The following is an 11,008-nucleotide window of genomic DNA, read 5'->3' as shown; positions in this document are numbered from 1 at the left end:
GATTACTTCAAAAAAATAAGATATTATTTAGATCAATCACCTGGTTCTACGATATTTTGTCAGTCCTTGTACATTTAAATTGAATCATGCTGACACATTTATATCCAATCATCATTCAAAGCTGCTGAGAAATTTGAAAATGGGTTTTATGATTATTGTATAAAATGATGGTTCTGAAAGGGTTAACATTGAGCTGTACTGACTTCCACCCCATCTAATGTCGCACAATCTTTGGATCGAGAAACAGGTAGTCTTCCAAAGGTTCTAATAGAGACAAATGTGACACACTTGGTTCTGATGCTTGGAATTTATGCTGAACCAGTTAATATTTATTGCACCATTTGCTATCATGCAATGAACTATACCTTGATCTGCAGGACAGTTTCCTCTTCTTGTAAAGACTGTGGGGTTGATTATTCTCCAACACTGATAATTAGACAGACAGTTAGTCTGAGAATAGAAAGCTCAATTAGTTGTGCAGCCATGCAACATGACTATGCACTCCAACAGCATGGGTTCAATTCCTGGACTAGCCAAGGGCAGCATGTAAGTCTCACCTTCTCAACCTTGCTTTTAACTTGAGATGGTGGCCTTCTGGTTAAACTGATCACAAATTATCTCTATCTACTGAGAGATCATTCCTGTGGGACTATTATGACTTTACATTGGTTTAAAAGTGCAGTAAGGAGGATTTCAGACATGTTTTTTATTGTCACATGTACTTTATTGCAGGAGTACAGTGAAAAGCTTTTATAATGTCTGTCTTCTTATGGCGACATCTAAGGTACAAGTACCTAGGTACAGATCTCGGAGACAGCAGAGCAATAAAAGTAGTTACATTGCTGACAGAGTTGAAAAATAATTTTAAAAGGACATCATTAAAGGGTTGACATTGCAGTAATGTAGGAAAATTCAAATAGACATTACAGTGTAGCAGCTCAGCGCAGGGCTGACCACCTGCACCAGACCCCAGTCCAACAGCCATCCCCACACCGCCCCAAGCCTCAGTCCACACCGTACCAGCACTCAGCTGCTCCAAGGTAAATGCCAGGACTGCCTCTGCGATGTTGGTCTCCGTACCGGATTCACTGCCTGCGCAATGCTCCAGGGCTGCTTCCCAAACTACCCCAACAACAAAGCACAGGTTGTTGGAACCAGATCTTGCAACATACTGATAGCCAAATAATAACAATGTAAGTAGCTGTGTGAGTTTGAATTCAAATTGACCCTGTTCGAGAAAAAGGAAATGCAGACAGGTGAATTTACCACTAAGACAATCACCACTTTATAAAGATATACACAGTCCAGAAGCAGTTGAACTGCAAACACTGACTGGGAGCAACACAGTGGGACAAAAACAACACTCTAGAAGGTGACCTTCACTTCGGAGCTAGTAAAAGCAGCAGGAAAAGTAACGTGAGCTTGGAAATGTTGAAATCTAGGAAAACTGGGAACAGGCTGAAGCTTTGTACGGAGCCATTAAAGGCTCTCGAAGTAAAGTCACAGAATAGGAGAAAATGTTTATCAAAATGTTGCAGAGATTAAATAGGGAAGGGAAGACAGTGAAAAGAAAGTTCCCAGATAAGCATCATCATGTGATCAGGATGACAAGATGCAGGTGACTATAAAGTGCAGAAAATTTCTTTTTACAGAGGTCAGAGCAGCAAAAGGCCTGAAACTTTAAGGTGTTTTTAAAAAGGGGCAATTTAGAGGAGATGTCTAAAAGAAGAAGAAAGCTTGTATATTTTTAAGACTTAGAAGATCAGGATACTGAGGATTTAAGTCATAATTTTGGCGAGATTTTTTAAGGTGGTAGTCAAAGGAACTGAGTTTAAAAAAAAATACACAAGAGGTTTTACTTTATTAGGTTGTGAAAATCAGGAAAGCATCTGTTTCATTCAGGATGAAGTGCGGTAATGCCATCTTGGCTGCAGAAGGTGGATAAAACCTAAAAAAGAGGGGAAGCTACCATTTTGAGCACTAAAGTAAAGCAGGAAAACTCAAAGCAGAACAGGTATTTTCCAAGCTTCATTGAAAGAATTTAAAACCGCATGATTAGAACAGAGTTTGAAAGTCCTTGGAATTTTAGATAGCATTAATTGAATACAAGCTTAAAGACAGCCAGCAGATTACAAACAGCATTGAAATATGCAGATTTAAAACACCTTTACAGTAATAAAGTAGAAAGAAGGGAGTTTCAGTGGTGTATAACAGCAAAGAATCATGGGTATAAACAATGCACAGCCACAGCAAAAGAATTCTGCCACTGTAAAACTATTGATCACTAGCAGGTGTGCAGACATAGAACACACGCACAGAACTGCAAAAAAGGAGCAGGTTACATACAAATAACTCAGAATGGTTGAGCAACCCTGGCATTAATGTGGGAAATTTGTGATCCCATTGACTCTAGTTTCACAAAACGTATTGATGCCAATGGACACCTTTGCTGCTTTTAAACTTGAGCCAAGTGTGGATGTCACTGTTATCCAACTAGATACCATAGCTAAAGAATCAGAAGTTACAGTATTTAGAGATGAGCCAACATGACACATGTGGAATAATTGTCAAAAACATAAGTAAGCTATAATTTGCATTGCATGACAAGGTACACAGGAGATTCGAATATGTTTACGTAGTTTGCAGTCATCACTTCACACTTTTGAGTTTGCACTCATTTCTTAGCTGTAATGTTCTTAAGGGCGGCACGGTGGCTCAGTGGTTAGCACTACTGCCTCACAGCACCAGGGATCCAGGTTCAATTCCAGCCTAGGGCAAGCTGCATGGAGTTTGCGCATTCTTCCTGTGTCTGCATGGGTTTCCTTTGGGTGCTCTGGTTTCTTCCTACGGTCCAAAGATGTGCAGGTTAGGTGAATTGGCCATGCTAAATTGCCAATCATGCTCATGGATGCATAGGCTAGGTGCATTAGTAAGGGGAAATGTTGAGTATAGGGTAGGGGAATGGGTCTGGGTGAGATACCCTTTGGAGGGTTGGTGTGGACTTGTTGGGCTCAATTGCCTGTTTTCACATTGTAGGGATTCTAATTCTAAAAAGCCCTATTAGCTCCAACAGGATAACTGTTACAGAACCAAACTCTTGACAACCAACTGGCCAAAGGGAAACCATCAAAAGATTTAATTGGGCTTCCTAGATTCATGATGAAACTCAAAAAAGATGTAAAGGGATTTATTGAGATTATCCACGTTGACATTACAGAAACGTTAACACGAAGGAGGGCCTGTGGAAAATGGTTTTCAGTCCCACCATCACCAAAGCACATTGCAATCTGTTGTGTCTCAAATCTGAACTGTCAATGCCAGTTGACGTGATTTTGTTTCTGGTATGCTATTTTACCAAAGTGGTAATGCTTATGTTTTCCTTTATACCATGTTGATGGATTTATCAGATTGCACTGAGAAGCATTCACAGTCCTTCCCATCCTGCTATAGTAGCTAGACGATGTTGAAACTTTATTGCTGGAACAGCACAGCAGGTCCTGCTGTGCTGTTCCAGCAATAAAGTTTCAACTTTGATCTCCAGCATCTGCAGACCTCACTTTCTCCTAGCTAGACGATGTCTTCAGATAGAGATTCCACTCTCTTTGCTCCTGAGGAATTGCCAAGTGACAAATTCCATGGAAGCCATGATGTGGAGGAACTGGTGTTGGACTGGGGTGGACAAAGTTAAAAATCACACAACACCAGGCTATAGTCCAACAGGTTTATTTGGAAGCCCTAGCTTTCTGAGCACTGTTGCTTCATCTACCTGATGACAGCTACCTGATGAAGGAGCAGCACTCAGAAAGCTAATGCTTCCAAATAAACCTGCTGGACTATAACCAGGTGTTATGTGATTTTTTTTTTATACAAGCTCCATGGAAGTGAGGGCAATCTCCTCAGATTCAGGATTTGGGCATCGAGAAGAAATTGCCTATTGTAGGAATCCAGAATACCGCAACAAACAAGTACTAATTATACCGTGCAGCTGTCTTCCATGATGGATAACCATGAGATTAAATGTCCTCAGATGATGCCAAAAACCTGAGATAGTGTCGAAGAGTGCCTCCGTGAGGGCAACTCAGAGAATTAGAAAAGATTAGTAGCAATAATTACCCGAGCCACAAGCCACCAGTGGCTGGTAACCAGAAGTTAAAGAAGCTAGCAGCAACAACATCTGAAAATATGACAATGGTTTATTGGCCATGCAAAAAGGTAGAATATGTCTTCAAAAATGATCATTCCTAATTTTTTTTTTGCACATCTAAATTGGAATCTTCCAGTAAAAACAGCATGAAAGTGAAACAGCTAGAACATTGAATTCTCTAGAACAAATGTTTGTTTTGTATTCAGAATAGCGCCCCATTGCTTTCAACAGCAGAAAAATTAAATGATTCAGACAACTCTGAAATGAGTCAGAAAAAGGAATCTCAATTGTTAAGAATTCTAATAGTATTGTTTGATTTACAGTAATGATTACTAACAGCTCTGAAAGTTTAACCCAACCTGTTTTAAATGACTATTGATTGTATTGGGATTAGAACCTGTGCAAGGTTTCAAAGGAATCTTTCTTCATCCGTCCTTGATAATAGTAAGTGGTGAAGAATCTCATTCTTTATAAAAGTCAATTGCCTCCTGTTCCCTTTGTATGTTGTCCTTGGGAAAAGAAGCAGTGTTATGAAAAAATAATGAAGGCGTATTAATATGGGTCAAAAGCAAAAAATGATTTAAAAAGTAAATAAATAAATGAAACATATCCCACTTGGTATGTACTCAATAAGATGGTAGATTTCAAGATTAAATCAAGTATTCAAAGCTGTAAAGGATTTATTTTCACAGAATATCTTAAAGGAAAGGTTGACTGAGAACTATTACTCATAACTTGGTTACATAGCTTGCAGCCTGAGACTGATAACTATGGATTAGAGATATTCTGTTACATACATGCAACAGGACAAAGCACCGGATTTACATGCATACACATATGCACAGATTTTAGTATCACCATTTTTTAAGTTGAATGAACATGTCTGCTTGTTTTTAAAAATAAACAGAATTTCCAAAAAACAAAAATACACAGGTGATAAAATGGGTACATTTTAAACCCAGCTTCAATCTAGGCATACAAAAAATGGAAATAGCTGGAGAAACTCAGCAGGTCTGGCAGCATATGTGCAGTGAAAGCAGAGTTAATGCTTTGACTTTGGTGATCCTTCTTCAGAGCTAGCCAAATTGGATACCTTCACTTCGTAACATTTGCAATTTCTGAATTACAGAACTGAAAAGATAATGACTGTATAGCCATAAAACATTTTATACATACTATGCTCCAAATGGAGAAGAATTTATTGCCATCTAAAAATAGCAATATAATCAAGAGATTTTTTGAAAATAGTAGGATTTGAAATTGTTCCTCTTCATTGGCATCTACATTTAAACTTGCTTATTTTCTCAAAGATTGAAACAATGATATACAGTATTATTTCTGCAGAAGATCTACTTGAAATGGGATCAAGAATAGTTCAGTATTTTCATCAGCAATAGTTGTGACTTATAATATTTGAATGGAAAAGACACAAGACCATTTATGCCAACATATAGTTAATGATTTACAATTGGTTCAGTCTTACATACCTGAAGTTTAGTGAAACATCAGGAAGTAGGTCATACACTCCCCTTCACATTCAGAGAATGGGACAAGAAATAGAAGAATTGTATAGAAGAGAGAACAAGCACAAATAAAGATGAATTAAAATTATACAACAAAATATATTTAAGTAAATTTGATGTATATGCTGTTCTCTATGTACTGAGCATGATATATATGAATATTTGGCAGGTATGGTGTAGTAGTTGAAGTTAAAGACTCACAATAATTTAAGTTATTAAATGTTTAAAATTCTTTGTTGAGAAATCTGATTAATCTGCCTTTTCCTTTTAATTACTCAGGGTATTTGGATGCTACTAGCAATGCCAACAATAATTGCCCATCTCTAATTGCACTGGAGAAATTGGTGGTGAGTTGTCTTGTTGAACCGCTGCAATTCCTGTGTGGACAACAAAGTGCTGTTAGGAAAGGAATTACAGAATTTTGTCCCAGCAACTCTGAAGGAATGATGATATAGTTACCAGTCTGGAATGATGTGTGGTGAGCTGGACCTGAAGAAAACCTGGCCAGACAATCAAAACATTCTTAAGCAGGCAGCCCAGACCATAACTTTGCAATTTATTTAAGTAAGTGTAGAGTGAAAATTACCCAGATTAAGTTAGTGAGGTTGGTTACCAGGTTTAAAACAGACAAAAACTTTATTCACAAAATTCGCCCGCTGAGGGAATGGTATCTCTGGAATGCTGATAGGGGAGAGGAGTGAAAATATATTTGGTGGTGGGATCCATTTGTAGATGCTGGAAGTGGCAGAGAACGATGCGATGTATGCAGAGGGGGCCATCTGGGATTTTCTAAGGTGGAATTGGACTTCCTAAGAACAGATGAAGTGGACAAATTGGGAATAAGGAATAGCATTTTTATTGGAGGTAGGATGGGAGGAGATATAGTCTAGGTGGCTGTGGGAGTCGGTGGGCTTGTAGTAGATGTCATGGTTAATTGGTCGCCAGTGATGGTAATGGAGAGGTGCAGGAAGGGAAGGGAGGTGCCCAGAATGGTCCAGGTAAATTTGAAGTTGTGATGGAAGATGTTGGTAAAGTTGATGAACTGTTCAACCTCCTCATGGGAGCATGAGGTGGCACCAATACAGTCATCGATGTAGCGGAGGAACAGATGGGGAGTGTTGCCGCTGTAACTGCAGAAGATGGACTGTTGCACATACCTGACAAACAGGCAGGCATAGCTGTGGCCCATGTGGGTGCCCATGGTTACTCTTCTGGTTTGGAGTAAATGGGAGGATTGGAGGGAGAAATTGTTAAGGATGAGGACTAGTTCAGCCAGGCGGATAAGGGTGTTGGTAGAAGAGTACTGTTTGGGATGGCATGAGAGGAAGAAACGGAGGGCTTGGAGGCCTTCTTCATGGCGGATGGATGTGTTGTGGGCTAGGCCAGACACTCAAAACATTCTTAAGCAGGCAGCCCAGATCATAACTTCGCAATTTATTTAAGTGTACAGTGAAAATGACTCAGATTAAGTTAGTGAGGTTGATTACCAGGTTTAAAACAGTCAAAAAAGTTATTCACAAAATCACGCAATGAAACACAAAGAACAGAATAAAGAATGCCTACAGAACTCAGTCTATCCAAACTAGACTGAAGCATGCTGTTCCGAATATATACAACAGTCCCAATAAGCAAAGCCCCTTTAAAACACAGTATATAAAAAAAAGGTCAGTTGCTTACAGGTTGAAGTTAGAAGGGAAGGAGAGAGAGTTTCCACACAGTTCACTGTTGAACTCCCAACCAGTTCTGGACTGAACTAAACTGCTCAGCTGGAGAGCTGACCACTTCCCTTTCATTCTCTGGGTCACTTCTAAAATGTGACCACTTTGACCTGAAGTCTCATCTGTTTACATATAAACAAAAGGCCTCTCAAAATCCTTTTCATCTCTGTACCAAACCAGACTGATCAGAGCCCTGCCTGCTTTATTACCCCCTGAAATAAATCAAGGACAGAGTATCCTTGAGCCAAGGAACAGCCTTTAGAAAATAAAATGGATCAGTTTTGTGACAACAAGGACTGAAAGTCCATGTTGAAGATGAGGCATTGGGGGGCCGGGGAAACGAAAATCCTTGAGGAGGTGAAGGGTGTGGGTGGTGTTCTGAATGTAGGTAGGGAGTTCCTGGTCAAAGGGGGACAGAACAGTGTTAAGGTAGGCAGAGATGAGTTCAGCGGGGCAGGAGCAGGCTGAGACAATGGGTCGACTGGGGAAGTCAGGTTTGTGAATCTACGGTAGGAGATAGATTGGGCAGTGCCCGATGGTGACACTTACCCTAGTAGAGCAGAGAAGGTTATTGACACTGGCTTTGACACTGTTGAGCGCTTCTCCAGACCATGGAGACTGCACTGACCCAAGTGGACACCTTGACCAGACTAAGAGATTCTGAAGTTTTGATCTCCTCTGCTGGTTCTGGGAAAAATGTCTTCCCTCCTACCACCCCATCCACCAGGACCTCCAGATAATTGTTTGTTAGATAGGGTGTGAATTATCCCTTGTGAGATACTGTGTTGTATTAACTCACTCAACAGCTCACTATATTTACTAAAACCACATTCCCATTCATTCATTCATTCATAAAAACACATTTTCCTAGTACATTTTACTGTTTCAAGATAGACTAAACTAAATAAACACCCCTTCTAACCCAATACTGCTTCTTCACATTTTCAATCCCTATCAACTCCATGCTGCAAGTAGTGTTTAGGCTCATTTCTACTTCAAAGACTACTCCTGATAATGTGTCAATATTGTAATGTCCATCCCCACCACCGCGGCTCTATGACTCACCTGAAATTATGGAAAGCTTATAATATTAATCAGCCCTTCCCAATCTTCTCTCAGAACCTAAATAGATACAGAACATCAAACAGTTTCCCCAACTAGTATGTACTTATTAAATACATATTAAATAGAGCCACTGTCACCTTTAAGAAACTTACTATCAAAACAGTGCTTCTGTGAAATTACATGAATGAGAACTGTCAGACCAGTAATCATAAATAAAATCTCATGGCTCAGCTGTGGTAATCAGTGTAGTATCCTTTATACTTTTATTTAGTGCATGTATAATGTCTAACTTATTTACTAACTTAAAAGATAAAAAGACTAATACTTCATAATTATGCGAGCAGCCCGGACAGACAGTCCAGTCCCAGAAGCAGCCAACCCTGAGCAAATGTTTAAACCTCCCCAGGCCAGATGTTATGCAACCTCTTGTGAACAATAGATACAATTGCATAGCACCATATTGCTAGAGTTTTAATATATGTAAGAATTGTACTTTGGAATTCTATTGCCCCACCGACCTGTATTACTGCGGTTACTGCGTAGAGGCTATTTTCGGCATTCATCGATTTTGCTCGTTAATTAAACACAATCGCACATCGTTGTCTGCTGGCTAATTTTGTGCATTGCTGGGTAGTTACCAACGTTGCAGCTGCACTGGAACAGTTTTGCCAGGGACATGACAAATTCTGAAGCAAAATCCCAGGTGAATTTTTCCAATCGTGTAAGGCAGGTCCGAACTGCCAGCACTTGTCTGGATGCACAATGATCTTTAAAATAAGGAATCTGTTCAATGTTTGTGGAAAGATTGTACAAAGACCCATGTCATTGATCACAGGATATCTGGCAGTAGTGAGTGCTTCCAATTATGATGCACAGGAGAATGCAACTAGCATCAGATAAGAGGTACAGCATTAGGAGTGTGGGAGCGCATGAGATGGGTTTGGGCCAGTAGCTTATGTAAACTTGCTCGGCCTTGCAGAGAAACTCCATGATACTCAACAAAAATGACAGCTGATTTCTGGTAAGATTCGGCACTAAGTGTCAATAAACAGGTCATTTGCGCGCAATTGGTGCTTGAGAGCACTGTTGACCACTCCTTCCATTACTTTATTAATGAATGAGAACAGAATGAAAGGGTAGTATTCAGCCAAATTGACAGTTTTATCATTTTTTTATGTATCTGGCCAATTTTTTGCATTGCTGGGTAGTTACCAATGTTGTAGCTGCACTGGAACAGTTTAGCCAGGGACATGACAAATTCTGAAGCACAATTCTTCAGTCTTACGGCCAAAATATTTTCAGTGGCCATAACCTTTGAAGTAACCAATATATTCGGTCATTTCTGCGCATCAGTTAGAGTGAACTGAATTGGCTGAAGACTGGCATGTGTCATGTCAGAATCTGAAGAGAGAAGGTGTGCTGGATCATCTATGTAATAACTTTGGCTGAAGATAGATGGAAATGCTTCAGCCTTGCCTTTGGAATAATAAACAGGGTTCCCCCATCATTGAGGATGAGGATATTTATGGAGCCTTCTCCTCCTCAGTTGCTTAATAATCTACCCCCATTCACTACTTGGTATGGAAGGATTGAGGAGCGTAAACAGATCGGTTCATTGATTATGGAATTCCTTATATCTGTGAATTGCATGCTGCTTCCATTGTTGAGCAAGCCAGTGTTGGAACTTCAATGGGTCTTCATCTATTTTTAGGTATGTCTGGTGTTGCTTCTGGCATATCTTTTGCAAATTTGAGTGAAAATTAGTCCCTTGGCTAGTTGGTAATGGTAGAGAGGGTATGAGCCATCAGGTCTCCATAAGAACTGTGTGTTCCTCACTCCTTCCAATGCTGTTTTAGATTGTGTGTGTTGATGAGGATAAGATCAAATAAGTTGTTTTAACTTCTTCATTCCCTCACAGGCCCAGTCTACCAATTACATCCTTTTGGACTCAATGAGCATGCTGAGTATCAATGCTACAGAGCTCCTCTTGGAGATGGGCATTGATCTCTCCAACCAAAGTACATTCAGTGCCTGTGCCACCTCCAGGAGAATTGACATTCATGGATGAGCATTGAATCATTGTGTGTGTGTGTGATGTTGTTGGTAATCAGCAGGTATTTTGCCCATTTTCGCCATGATACCATGAGATTTCACAAAATCCCAGAATTGTTCCTTCCTAATAACATACCATAGAGTTTCTACTTCTGGTGAGACTGCCCTGTTAGTGGGACATGAAATAACAGGGATGGTAATGGCAACATTTGTGAAACTGAATTAACAGAACAGAATCTTGCCCTCCTGACAATGACAAGCTGTTGCTTAAATTGTCTTTGGGACAGTTTTCCCAATTTTATTGCTCTCCTCCAGATTTTTGTATTAATTTATACATTCATTTCTGGGATGTGTGTGTCACTGGCTGGCCAGCATTTATTGCCCATCCCTGGTTGCCCTTGAGAAGGTGGTGGTGAGCTGCCTTCTTGAACTACTGCAGTCCACCTGCTATGGGTTGACCCACAGTGCCTTTGTGGGGGTGAATTTGAGATGTTCGTAATGAGGAT

At 40.0% G+C, this 11,008-nt stretch overlaps 1 long non-coding RNA gene across 1 annotated transcript; it reads right to left on the bottom strand.

Moving 5' to 3' along the window:
* Positions 1–883: 883 nt before the first annotated feature.
* Positions 884–8,504, bottom strand: LOC122553979. Its single transcript, XR_006312890.1, has 3 exons — positions 8,451–8,504; positions 5,632–5,673; positions 884–1,228 (listed from the first exon to the last, which is right to left on the bottom strand). It is a non-coding gene; the product is annotated as an uncharacterized LOC122553979 (long non-coding RNA).
* Positions 8,505–11,008: the final 2,504 nt, after the last annotated feature.

Source organism: Chiloscyllium plagiosum, chromosome 10 (assembly GCF_004010195.1).
Source record: "Chiloscyllium plagiosum isolate BGI_BamShark_2017 chromosome 10, ASM401019v2, whole genome shotgun sequence".
Classification (NCBI taxonomy): Eukaryota; Metazoa; Chordata; class Chondrichthyes; order Orectolobiformes; family Hemiscylliidae; genus Chiloscyllium; species Chiloscyllium plagiosum.
This window is presented reverse-complemented; position numbering and strand designations above follow the sequence as displayed.